The sequence below is a fragment of the Oncorhynchus masou genome, chromosome 24 (genome assembly GCF_036934945.1).
Source record: "Oncorhynchus masou masou isolate Uvic2021 chromosome 24, UVic_Omas_1.1, whole genome shotgun sequence".
NCBI lineage: Eukaryota > Metazoa > Chordata > Actinopteri > Salmoniformes > Salmonidae > Oncorhynchus > Oncorhynchus masou.
Genome location: NC_088235.1, coordinates 117,763,103 through 117,775,261, shown reverse-complemented (window position 1 = coordinate 117,775,261; position 12,159 = coordinate 117,763,103). Strand labels below are relative to the sequence as shown.

Here is a 12,159-nt window from a genome sequence, read left to right as displayed (position 1 = left end):
ACCACATGAGGGAGGAGGATGTCTTCCAAATCTGACCATCACCCCCGGTGAGGCAAAACCACAACTCGTCAGTGAAGAGCACTTTTTGCCAGTCCTGTCTGGTCCAGCGACGGTGGGTTTGTGCCCATAGGCGACGTTGTTGCTGGTGATGTCTGGTGAGGACCTGCCTTACAACAGGCCTACAAGCCCTCAGTCCAGCCTCTCTCAGCCTATTGTGGACAGTCTGAGCACTGATGGAGGGATTGTGCGTTCCTGGTGTAACTCGGGCAGTTGTTGTTGCCATCCTGTACCTGTCCTGCAGGTGTGATGTTCGGATGTACCGATCCTGTGCAGGTGTTGTTACATGTGGTCTGCCACTGTGAGGACGATCAGCTGTCCGTCCTGTCTCCCTGTAGCGCTGTCTAAGGCGTCTCACAGTACGGACATTGCAATTTATTGCCCTGGCTAAATCTGCAACCTCCTTGCAGCATGCCTAAGGCAAGTTCATGCAGGGACCCTGGGCATCTTTCTTTTGGTGTTTGTCAGAGTCAGTAGAAAGGCCTCTTTAGTGTCCTAAGTTTTCATAACTGTGACCTTAATTGCCTACCGTCTGTAAGCTGTTAGTGTCTTAACGACCATTCCACAGGTGCATGTTCATTATTTGTTTATGGTTCATTGAACAAGCATGGGAAACAGTGTTTAATCTGTGAAGTTATTTGGATTTTTACAAATGATCTTTTAAAGACAGGGGGCCTGTTGCACAAAACTAGGATAAGGGATTAAGCCAGGATATCTTGGTGATCCTGGCTCAATTGATCCGTAATCCGGTTGCACTAAAGATGGATAGGGGGCAGGAGGATATGTTATGGTATAAATTACCATGGAGATTTATTCTGTGGAGCTAGCCTGCTCCAGACCAGGCTAAATTCCAGGATCTATTTAATCTCATCCCTAATGTCAGTCAGCAGTCACCACAAATGGAAACCAATAGTTATTTCACTGCTCACTATACATTGTTATCACATAACTAGACCCACTGTTATTATTTAAACGTTTGTGATCATTAATTTCAATGATTTTGGATAAAAAATTATTTTTAGATGTTGCTATCATTAGATAATTTACAGTTTCCCATAGACTATAAGGCTATATATAAAATGATAGAATATTAGGGCCACAGAGGGGAAAAAAACACAAGTCATAATATTGTAACCAGTTGTTTTAAAGGAGGACAGTTGTTAAAATGACAGATGTGGGGCATTTCGTGAAATTGTACTTCAGTATGGTTTCATAAACAAAGACATGCTGATGTGCCAGAATATTAAGTATCACAAGTATCAAAACTGTAAAAACAATATGTAGCTTTTCTGCAGAAAGAACCAGCCTCATAAATGTATGACTTTATCCTTTTTCTTCAGTGTGGCCCTAGTACTCTGTCATATAAACAAATACACATTCCATATGAATATAAAAACACAATGTGTAACATTATGTTCCTTTATTGAATAAGGACAAAACAAAGCAGGTAAACCATCAGCTCCTTTCAAAACTGAAGTCACAGTGACTCTACAAGATGGAAAGCACAGAATCCAAGCATATTATACAAAATGATATATACAGACCTTTGAATGTGTATGTAACACACCCTGCATGTCTGCACACTAAAATAAATGCAGGACAAATCCATACACATCAACTGAACAGGCAAATGAATGGATGCAGTAGCCTCCCTGCAGCCTTGTATTACACACAGTATACCGCACAAACATCATAAGAGGCCAAATTCGTCAAAAAACGAACCCAAAAAAACCCAAATTCCTCTGCCACCGCAGGACATATTTAACCAAAATTGAAAGCACACATACTAACTAAAATAATTCAACACATATTGGTCCCTCAGCAGCCGACCACTGTCGTCATCAGGGAAGATTGCCGGATTGTCCCAGTCCATGGCTGGTGGCACTCTGGGGCCCTCTCCTTCCTCAGGCAGGCCACATTGTGGAGGACAGCACAAGCCACAGTAATATCACATGCCCTAACAGGGCTGACCCTTAGTTTGTGAAGGCAGTGAAGGCGTGCCTTCAGGAGGCCAAAGGTCATTTCAACTCTGGCCCTGGTCCTGGCATGGGCATGGTTGTAGGCCTGCTGTGCTTCCTGGGGGTCTGTGAAAGGTGTCAGGAGAAAAGGCTGGCAGCCATACCCCCTGTCTCCCAGCAACACACCAGAGAATTCACCTGTCAACACAAAATCTCATCATTACTACCTCATAAACACAGTGATATTCTTGACACAGCCATGATGGTTATAAATAGGGGTTGTGTGGCTTACCTTGTGATAGATTTCAGAGGCCCGAAAGATTCTGGAGTCATGGACTGAGCCAGGCCATTTTGCCACAACATTGCTGATCACACAGTCAGCATTGCAGACCATCTGAAATCATAAGATGAGGAATATTACACCAATCAATGCACATCACTGGCAATGCAGAGTGTTCGTCAATGGACAATATCAAAAAGTTATGTTCACCTGAACATTAATGCTGTGAAAGGATTTCCTATTCACAAAATCGGCCTCATGGGCACCTGAGGGGCTTTTATCCTTATGTGTGTGCAGTCCACTGCACCAATGACATTGGGGAAACCTGTCACACAAAGTAATGAGTATCCTACTATGTGTTAACAGTTGTCCTGTAATTTGTAGATCCTCTTACCTGCAATCCTATAGAACTCCTCTTTGATGTCACAGAGTCTTCTGTGGCCAGGGAAGGAGATGAAGACATCTGCTAATGCTTTGATAGCCAGACACACACTCCTTATTGTGCGGCAAATTGTGGCCTTGTTCAGCTGTTCTGCATCCCCCACTGAGTACAGGAAGGCTCCACTAGCAAAAAAGCGCAAGGCCACACAAACCATTTGCTCCACACTCAGTGCATGGCTCCGTGCAGTGCGGTGCTTAATCCTGGGACCCAGTAGTCTGCATAGATACCTGATGCCATCTGCAGAAAACCTGTATCTTTCATATAGATGGTCATCAGGGAAGGCCAGTGGGTCCAACCGGTCCCTGAAGACCCTTTCTCGCCTGAAGGCTCTCCTCAGCACAAGTGCTTCTTCATCCACCACATCTCGCACGAATGGGCATGCCATTGTCAGAGCAGAAAGGAACACACAATTTTGGGCCTTCATATAGGCTAGTGGCCACACCTGGTGCTGGGGGGGTGGGCAAAAGAGGGCGATGCCTTATAACGATGACTTGGTTGTACTGATTGCTGGGAAAATAAAAAAAAACCTTAGAAAGATGCCACCGTCCTGTGTGCTCACAATAAGAGCTCATATGTCATGGCTCACTTGACTTTACGAGAATATACCTAATTTTTATTTTGAGCTGTGTCATCTTCTTGGAGCTGGGGGAGGAAAGAAAAATAATGATTAATACATTTGTGTTACAGTTAGCATACAGTGTACATTGAAGGCATATCTCACCTCCCTCTCAAGTTTTTTTATTTCAAGGTCCAGTTTTCCAATTGTCCTCTTTTTTATTATTTCGGACTCCAGTGCAAGATTTTCCATCTTTTTCTTCTTGTACTGAATGTCTATGTCTGCCAGTTCTATTTGGCGCCGGAGGTGGTTGCCATACAACTTTCTGATAGCTTGTGAGCTCTGTGAACACAATACAATTAGCGCAGCTGGAATTTGGCAGGATGTGGTGTCCTTTTATTAATACGCACTATGTTGCCAGGCTGGTTTTCCCACTGTATAGCATCTGGGTCCTGTAAAATAAATTAGATTTTTTGATTTTGATGAGGACTCCTCACCATTGTAGAGTAAATAGTACTTTCACAGTCTTAACATGATACCTCATGCCTTCTGGAATCCAGAGATGGTCTCCTCCTCATCATCGTCTCCATCATGTGCTGTTGCTGCTGCACTGGGGCCTTCACCCTATCACATTTAATCGGATTCATATTGAAGCTAGTAGACAAGACATGCCAGGCCTACAGTATGCCTTTGATGGAGTACTCACTGGATCAGCATCGTCTGGTGCTTGTGCTGGTGGCTCTAACAGGAACACAGTGCTGCCAGACACTGCAAGGCAATAGGTAAACCAAAGTCAGACAGTCCAAATTGATTCAATATGAATGTGGTTGTATCCCATGTAGAGATGGAAGGACATACCTTGAATGAAGCGGGTGGCATCTTGGGAGGAACCTATGCTCGTCTCTTTCCCCCCAGGGATCCCCTCTAAGACGGGCCTGCCTTTATTTAGCTCCAAGGCCATGTCCTCTGCTGGGGTAAGGTCAGCCTTTGGTGACCCACCACCCGTGCCTTGTCTGTGGGTATTCTTTTTCACTGCTAAAACAGTACAGACAATGTGTGAGCAGGCACCTTCTGGGTACAATATATGCTTGTGCTTTGTTAAATATTAGTCAGGGACCATACCATTCTGCAGAATGTTCTTGTATTTGATTTTGACCTGCTGCCATGTCCGTTTTGGCCCGTTCATGTTTAATCTACACACACACACACACACACACACACACACACACACACACACACACACACATTTAATGGAGTCACACTGCAAAAAATTACTTGGTATTTTTGTCTTGTTTTCAGTAAAAATATCAACAAATTTATCATAGCTTTATACAGTGTGATGGAGTTACTTTACACAATTTCACTCATATCTGCAGTGCATTTCAATTAAATATTTAACCGTTTCATAATTACAGTACAACTACATTTTTGGAGATGTGAATTAAATATTTGAATTGTAATTGTGATGTTTCAGCGGAGCGGTGAGTGTGTAATTGTGCATTACTTACGCATTCAGGCGGTCTGCAATACTTTGCCACGCTTTTTCTCTTTGCTTTATCACTGTGGCGGTGTTGCCTTTCTTCTTAATTATATCTTTTACCTCCTCGTATGCCTCCATGAGGATTTGTGCTTCCGACGGGGAAAAGTACGCGGCTCTAGTTGCCATGGTAAATCAGTTAATCTGTGGCGGGGTCTATTTGAGTGAGCCGTGAGCGCGCACCTATCCAGGATTGGTTTCACCTGGTTTAATGAATCCGTGTCTGCTCATCCTGGCTTGGTCTTTGTGCAACCAATTAAGCCTGGACGCACATGTTTTGGCTTCATTGAGCTCAGCTGAGTCATTTATCCCGGATGTCTTAATTCTACTTTTGTGCAACAGGCCCAGGGTCCTGAAAATGGAACGTTTCTGGGTTTTTTTATTGAATCAATTTTAGAATAAAGCTGTAAAGTAACTAAATGTGGAAAAAGTCAAGGGTTCTGAATACTTTCTGAATGCACTGGGTGTGTTTATCTTTTAAAAATCAATTTTCCTTCATTATTTTCCCCTAACCCTACCACCCCTCCACTAATTGGAGTAAACTAATGAAAAACACTACTTAGGCTTCTGCTTCCAGCTTATACATACTCTATACACTACCGGTCATAAGTTTCACAACGTCAAGGCTTTTCTTTTTCTTTATTTTGACTATTTTCTACATTGTAGAATAATAGTGAAGACATGACAACTATGAAATAACACATATGGAATCATGTAGTAACCAAAAAAGTGGTTACTTTTCAAACAAATCTAAATATATTTTATAGCTGAGATTCTTCAAAGAAGCCACCCTTTACCGTGACAGCTTTGCACACTCTTGGCATTCTCTCAACCAGCATCACCTGGAATGCTTTTCCAACAGTCTGCGCATGCTCTGAGGACGCGACTAGAGATATGACATAACGATATATTGACAAAGTTAACAGTTTTTTGTTGTTGCAAATTTATTAAAAATAGAAAACAAATAGCTTATTTACATAAGTATTCAGACCCGTTGCCATGAGACTCGAAATTGAGCTCAGGTGTACACCACCAACCTCTCAGTGTCATGTTGAGGTTCCCCTGCAGATCTGGTGTCACGTTGAGGTTCCAAGGCAGATCTGGTGTCATGTTGAGGTTCCCCTGCAGATCTGGTGTCACGTTGAGGTTCCAAGGCAGATCTGGTGTCATGTTGAGGTTCCCCTGCAGGTCCGGTATCACGTTGAGGTTCCCCTGCAGATCTGGTGTCACGTTGAGGTTCCCCTGCAGGTCCGGTGTCACGTTGAGGTTCCCCTGCAGATCTGGTGTCACGTTGAGGTTCCCCTGCAGATCTGGTGTCATGTTGAGGTTCCCCTGCAGACCTGGTGTCACGTTGAGGTTCCAAGGCAGATCTGGTGTCATGTTGAGGTTCCCCTGCCCATTGGAACCTTGTTTTCAGTGTGATGTATTTAAATCAATATGTGTTCTAACGCCAAGTGTCAATATACTAACGACTACTTAGAGCCCAATCAATATTTACCACAATACTCGTTTAAGGTAAATTTTTTACCTACACTGAACATAGAAACACAACATATAAAGTTTTGATCCGATGTTTCATGAGCTGAAATAAAAAAATCCCAGAAATGTTCCATACGCAGAAAAAGCGTTTCTCTCATTCTGTGCACAAGTTTGTTTATACATCCCTGTTAGTGAGCATTTCTCCTTTGTCAAGATAATCCATCCACCTGACAGGTGTGGCATATGGAGTATTTCTGTCTGTAATAAAGCCATTTTTGGGGGGGGTGAACTCACTATGGATTTGCTGAGCATGGCTCCCCAGTGGCTGGGACTGGCTCCCCAGTGGGTGGGCCTATGCCCCCCAAGGCCCACCCATGGCTTCACCCCTGCCCAGTTAAATGAAATCCAAAGATTAGGGCCTTCATTTCAATTGACAATATTCCCTCCATGAACTGTAACTCAGTAAAATATTTGAAATTGTTGCGTTTATATGATGATGCGTTCACATTTTAGTTCAGTGTACATAGGGGGTAGAGTAGATTCACAGGTTATGATGACGACTACTAGATTCACAGGTTATGATGAAGACTACTAGATGCACAGGTTATGATGAAGACGTGTAGATTCACTGGTTATGATGAAGACTACTAGATTCACAGGTTATGATGACGACTACTAGATTCACAGATTATGATGAAGACTACTAGATTCACAGGTTATGATGAAGACGTGTAGATTCACAGGTTATGATGAAGACGTGTAGATTCACAGGTTATGATGACAACTACTAGATTCAAAGGTTATGATGAAGACGTGTAGATTCACAGGTTATGATGACGACTACTAGATTCACAGGTTATGATGAAGACGTGTAGATTCACTGGTTATGACGATGAAGATGAGTAGAGCGTACAGAGACCGGTGTAAAGGTATGGATCTCAGTTTTGGGGTCACGATTCGGTTTTGGTATAGGGGGAAAATGAACAGTTTGGCTTCGGCAGTTAACTTCCGTTAATGAAATAAAATACATGTTGGTACTTCTGATTCCATATCTGTCATAACAGGCCTGATGAGAGCACCATCTTCTGAAATGAAAACCCCATGACTCATCAACACTAGGAGAAAGTGACACGTGTGTAATCAATATGGAAACGTGGCTCAGACATGGAAAAGACCTATGTTTTCTTACGAAGACAAACATATGTGCACTTGTGTGACTCAAAGGGGGTGTGTCTATGGCACTGTGGTTCTCCTTTCCCAGTCCGGGGTCATGTGATGGGCTGTCACTTAACAGTCCGGGGTCATGTGATGGGCCGTCACTGTGAAGTAACTGTGTAACCCTGGAGATCCATCCATCTGTAGGAAGCCCAACACAGGCTGGATTGGCCAATTCATTGTCAACTTCAGCTTTAACTAGCTTATATATGGGTAGCCTGTATACTGAAATGAGTGAGAGAGTGAAGAGCCTAATGTGGCTAGAACACTTTCACAAAGTGCAGAAACCCTCTAACCCCGACATCCTGACCCCCTAACCCCGACCCCCTAACCCTGACATCCTGACCCCCTAACCCTGACATCCAGACCCCCTAACCCCGACCCCCTAACCCCGACATCCAGACCCCGACATCCTGACCCCCTAACCCCGACATCCTGACCCCCTAACCCCGACCCCCTAACCCTGACATCCTGACCCCCTAACCCCGACATCCTGACCCCCTAACCCCGACATCCAGACCCCCTAACCCCGACATCCAGACCCCCTAACCCCGACATCCTGACCCCGACATCCAGACCCCGACATCCTGACCCCCTAACCCCGACATCCAGACCCCCTAACCCCGACATCCAGACCCCTAACCCCGACATCCAGACCCCCTAACCCTGACATCCTGACCCCGACATCCAGACCCCCTAACCCCGACATACTGACCCCCTAACCCCGACATACTGACCCCCTAACCCCGACATACTGACCCCCTAACCCCGACATACTGACCCCCTAACCCCGACATACTGACCCCCTAACCCCGACATACTGACCCCCTAACCCCGACATCCTGACCCCCTAACCCTGACATACTGACCCCCTAACCCCGACATCCAGACCCTCTAACCCCGACATCCAGACCCTGACATCCTGACCCCCTAACCCAGACATCCTGACCCCCAACCCAGACATCCTGACCCCCTAACCCCGACATCCTGACCCCCAACCCAGACATCCTGACCCCCTAACCCCGACATCCTGACCCCCAACCCAGACATCCTGACCGTCTAACCCCGACATCCTGACCCCCAACCCAGACATCCTGACTCCCTAACCCCGACATCCTGACCCCCAACCCAGACATCCAGACCCCCTAACCCCGACATCCAGACCCTCTAACCCCGACATCCTGACCCCCTAACCCCGACATCCTGACCCTCTAACCCCGACATCCAGACCCTGACATCCTGACCCCCTAACCCCGACATCCTGACCCCCAACCCAGACATCCTGACCCCCTAACCCCGACATCCTGACCCCCAACCCAGACATCCTGACCCCCTAACCCCGACATCCTGACCCCCAACCCAGACATCCTGACTCCCTAACCCCGACATCCTGACCCCCAACCCAGACATCCTGACCCCCTAACCCCGACATCCAGACCCCCTAACCCCGACATCCTGACCCCCAACCCCGACATCCTGACCCCCAACCCCAAAATCCTGACCCCCAACCCAGACATCCTGACCCCCTAACCCCAACATCCTGACCCCCTAACCCCGACATCCAGACCCCGACATCCTGACCCCGACATCCAGACCCCGACATCCAGACCCCCTAACCCCGACATCCTGACCCCCTAACCCCGACATCCTGACCCCCAACCCAGACATCCTGACCCCCTAACCCCAACATCCTGACCCCCTAACCCCGACATCCAGACCCCGACATCCTGACCCCCTAACCCTGACATCCTGACCCCCTAACCCTGACATACTGACCCCCAACCCCGACATAGTGACCCCCTAACCCCGACATCCTAACCCCGACATACTGACCCCCTAACCCTGACATACTGATCCCCAACCCCGACATACTGACCCCCTAACCCCGACATCCTAACCCCGACATCCTGACCCCGACATCCTAACCCCGACATCCTGACCCCGACATCCTGACCCCCAACCCAGACATCCTGACCCCCTAACCCCAACATCCTGACCCCCTAACCCCGACATCCAGACCCCGACATCCTGACCCCCTAACCCTGACATACTGATCCCTAACCCCGACATACTGACCCCCTAACCCTGACATACTGATCCCCAACCCCGACATACTGACCCCCTAACCCCGACATCCTAACCCCGACATCCTGACCCCGACATCCTAACCCCGACATCCTGACCCCCTAACCCCGACATCCAGACCCCGACATCCTGACCCCCTAACCCTGACATCCTGACCCCCTAACCCCGACATCCTGACCCCGACATCCAGACCCCCTAACCCCGACATCCTGACCCCGACATCCAGACCCCCTAACCCCGACATCCTGACCCCCTAACCACTGAGAATGGCCGCACATATCGCTCTTGATTATTTTGGCCTGATCAGAATCAGTTGAGAAGGGACTAGTTGTGTACGTGCGTTTCCGTCTTGCTCCCATGGAATACTGAGGTGATGTTGGTGTAAATGTGTCAACATGTCTGAGGTGTTGGCAGATGCAGACTATTCTAGATGAGCGTGGAGACATGCTCTCTGTCTATCACCACTGTAATCTATTCTAGATGAGCGTGGAGACATGCTCTCTGTCCATCACCTCTAATCTATTCTAGATGAGCGTGGAGACATGCTCTCTGTCTATCACCACTGTAATCTACTCTAGATGAGCGTGGAGACATGCTCTCTGTCCATCACCACTGTAATCTATTCTAGATGAGCGTGGAGACATGCTCTCTGTCCATCACCACTGTAATATACTCTAGATGAGCGTGGAGACATGCTCTCTGTCCATCACCACTGTAATCTATTCTAGATGAGCGTGGAGACATGCTCTCTGTCCATCACCACTGTAATCTACTGGGAACCCAAAATGTTGTCAAACTGGAGATTTAAAGGATGACAGGAAATCCTCCTTGTTGATCCACCCCACCTCTCCATCTTACAAGAACTAGTTCCCGGCTGCGCCTCACAAAAGGACAGTTTGAAATGCGCAAACCTTTCATTACTTATAGGCTCTAGTTTTTCTATCAGATCAGCCTGAAACATGTTTAATTCAGACTTACTCAAGAGGCAGACAACACAGCGTAGGTTTAGCCTGTAGGTAGTGGTTATATTGGTTTAACTCTGATTAGGGGGCAGACAACACAGCGTAGGTTTAGCCTGTATGTAGTGGTAGTATTAGTTTAACTCTGATTAGGGGGCAGACAACACAGCGTAGGTTTAGCCTGTAGGTAGTGGTAGTATTAGTTTAACTCTGATTAGGAGGCAGACAACACAGCGTAGGTTTAGCCTGTAGGTAGTGGTAGTATTAGTTTAACTCTGATTAGGAGGCAGACAACACAGCGTAGGTTTAGCCTGTAGGTAGTGGTAGTATTAGTTTAACTCTGATTAGGAGGCAGACAACACAGCGTAGGTTTAGCCTGTAGGTAGTGGTAGTATTAGTTTAACTCTGATTAGGAGGCAGACAACACAGTGTAGGTTTAGCCTGTAGGTAGTGGTAGTATTAGTTTAACTCTGATTAGGAGGCAGACAACACAGCGTAGGTTTAGCCTGTAGGTAGTGGTAGTATTAGTTTAACTCTGATTAGGAGGCAGACAACACAGCGTAGGTTTAGCCTGTAGGTAGTGGTAGTATTAGTTTAACTCTGATTAGGAGGCAGACAACACAGCGTAGGTTTAGCCTGTAGGTAGTGGTAGTATTAGTTTAACTCTGATTAGGAGGCAGACAACACAGCGTAGGTTTAGCCTGTAGGTAGTGGTAGTATTAGTTTAACTCTGATTAGGAGGCAGACAACACAGCGTAGGTTTAGCCTGTAGGTAGTGGTAGTATTAGTTTAACTCTGATTAGGAGGCAGACAACACAGCGTAGGTTTAGCCTGTATGTAGTGGTAGTATTAGTTTAACTCTGATTAGGAGGCAGACAACACAGCGTAGGTTTAGCCTGTATGTAGTGGTAGTATTAGTTTAACTCTGATTAGGAGGCAGACAACACAGCGTAGGTTTAGCCTGTATGTAGTGGTAGTATTAGTTTAACTCTGATTAGGAGGCAGACAACACAGTGTAGGTTTAGCCTGTATGTAGTGGTTATACTAGTTTAACTCTGATTAGGAGGCAGACAACACAGCGTAGGTTTAGCCTGTAGGTAGTGGTAGTATTAGTTTAACTCTGATTAGGAGGCAGACAACACAGTGTAGGTTTAGCCTGTAGGTAGTGGTTATACTAGTTTAACTCTGATTAGGGGGCAGACAACACAGCGTAGGTTTAGCCTGTAGGTAGTGGTTATATTGGTTTAACTCTGATTAGGAGGCAGACAACACAGCGTAGGTTTAGCCTGTAGGTAGTGGTAGTATTAGTTTAACTCTGATTAGGAGGCAGACAACACAGCGTAGGTTTAGCCTGTAGGTAGTGGTAGTATTAGTTTAACTCTGATTAGGAGGCAGACAACACAGCGTAGGTTTAGCCTGTAGGTAGTGGTAGTATTAGTTTAACTCTGATTAGGAGGCAGACAACACAGCGTAGGTTTAGCCTGTAGGTAGTGGTTATATTAGTTTAACTCTGATTAGGGGGCAGACAACACAGCGTAGGTTTAGCCTGTAGGTAGTGGTTATATTAGTTTAACTCTGATTAGGAGGCAGA

The 12,159-nt window shown here is 46.3% G+C and overlaps 1 long non-coding RNA gene across 2 annotated transcripts; it reads right to left on the bottom strand.

Moving 5' to 3' along the window:
- Positions 1-1,441: 1,441 nt before the first annotated feature.
- On the bottom strand, positions 1,442-3,856 carry LOC135513327 (uncharacterized). 2 transcript variants are annotated; one of them, XR_010451518.1, is made up of 8 exons: positions 3,833-3,856; positions 3,704-3,745; positions 3,459-3,635; positions 3,344-3,379; positions 2,690-3,244; positions 2,506-2,620; positions 2,308-2,409; positions 1,442-2,213 (listed from the first exon to the last, which is right to left on the bottom strand). It is a non-coding gene; the product is annotated as an uncharacterized LOC135513327 (long non-coding RNA). The 2 variants fall into 2 exon arrangements; XR_010451517.1 differs by lacking the exon at positions 2,506-2,620.
- Positions 3,857-12,159: the final 8,303 nt, after the last annotated feature.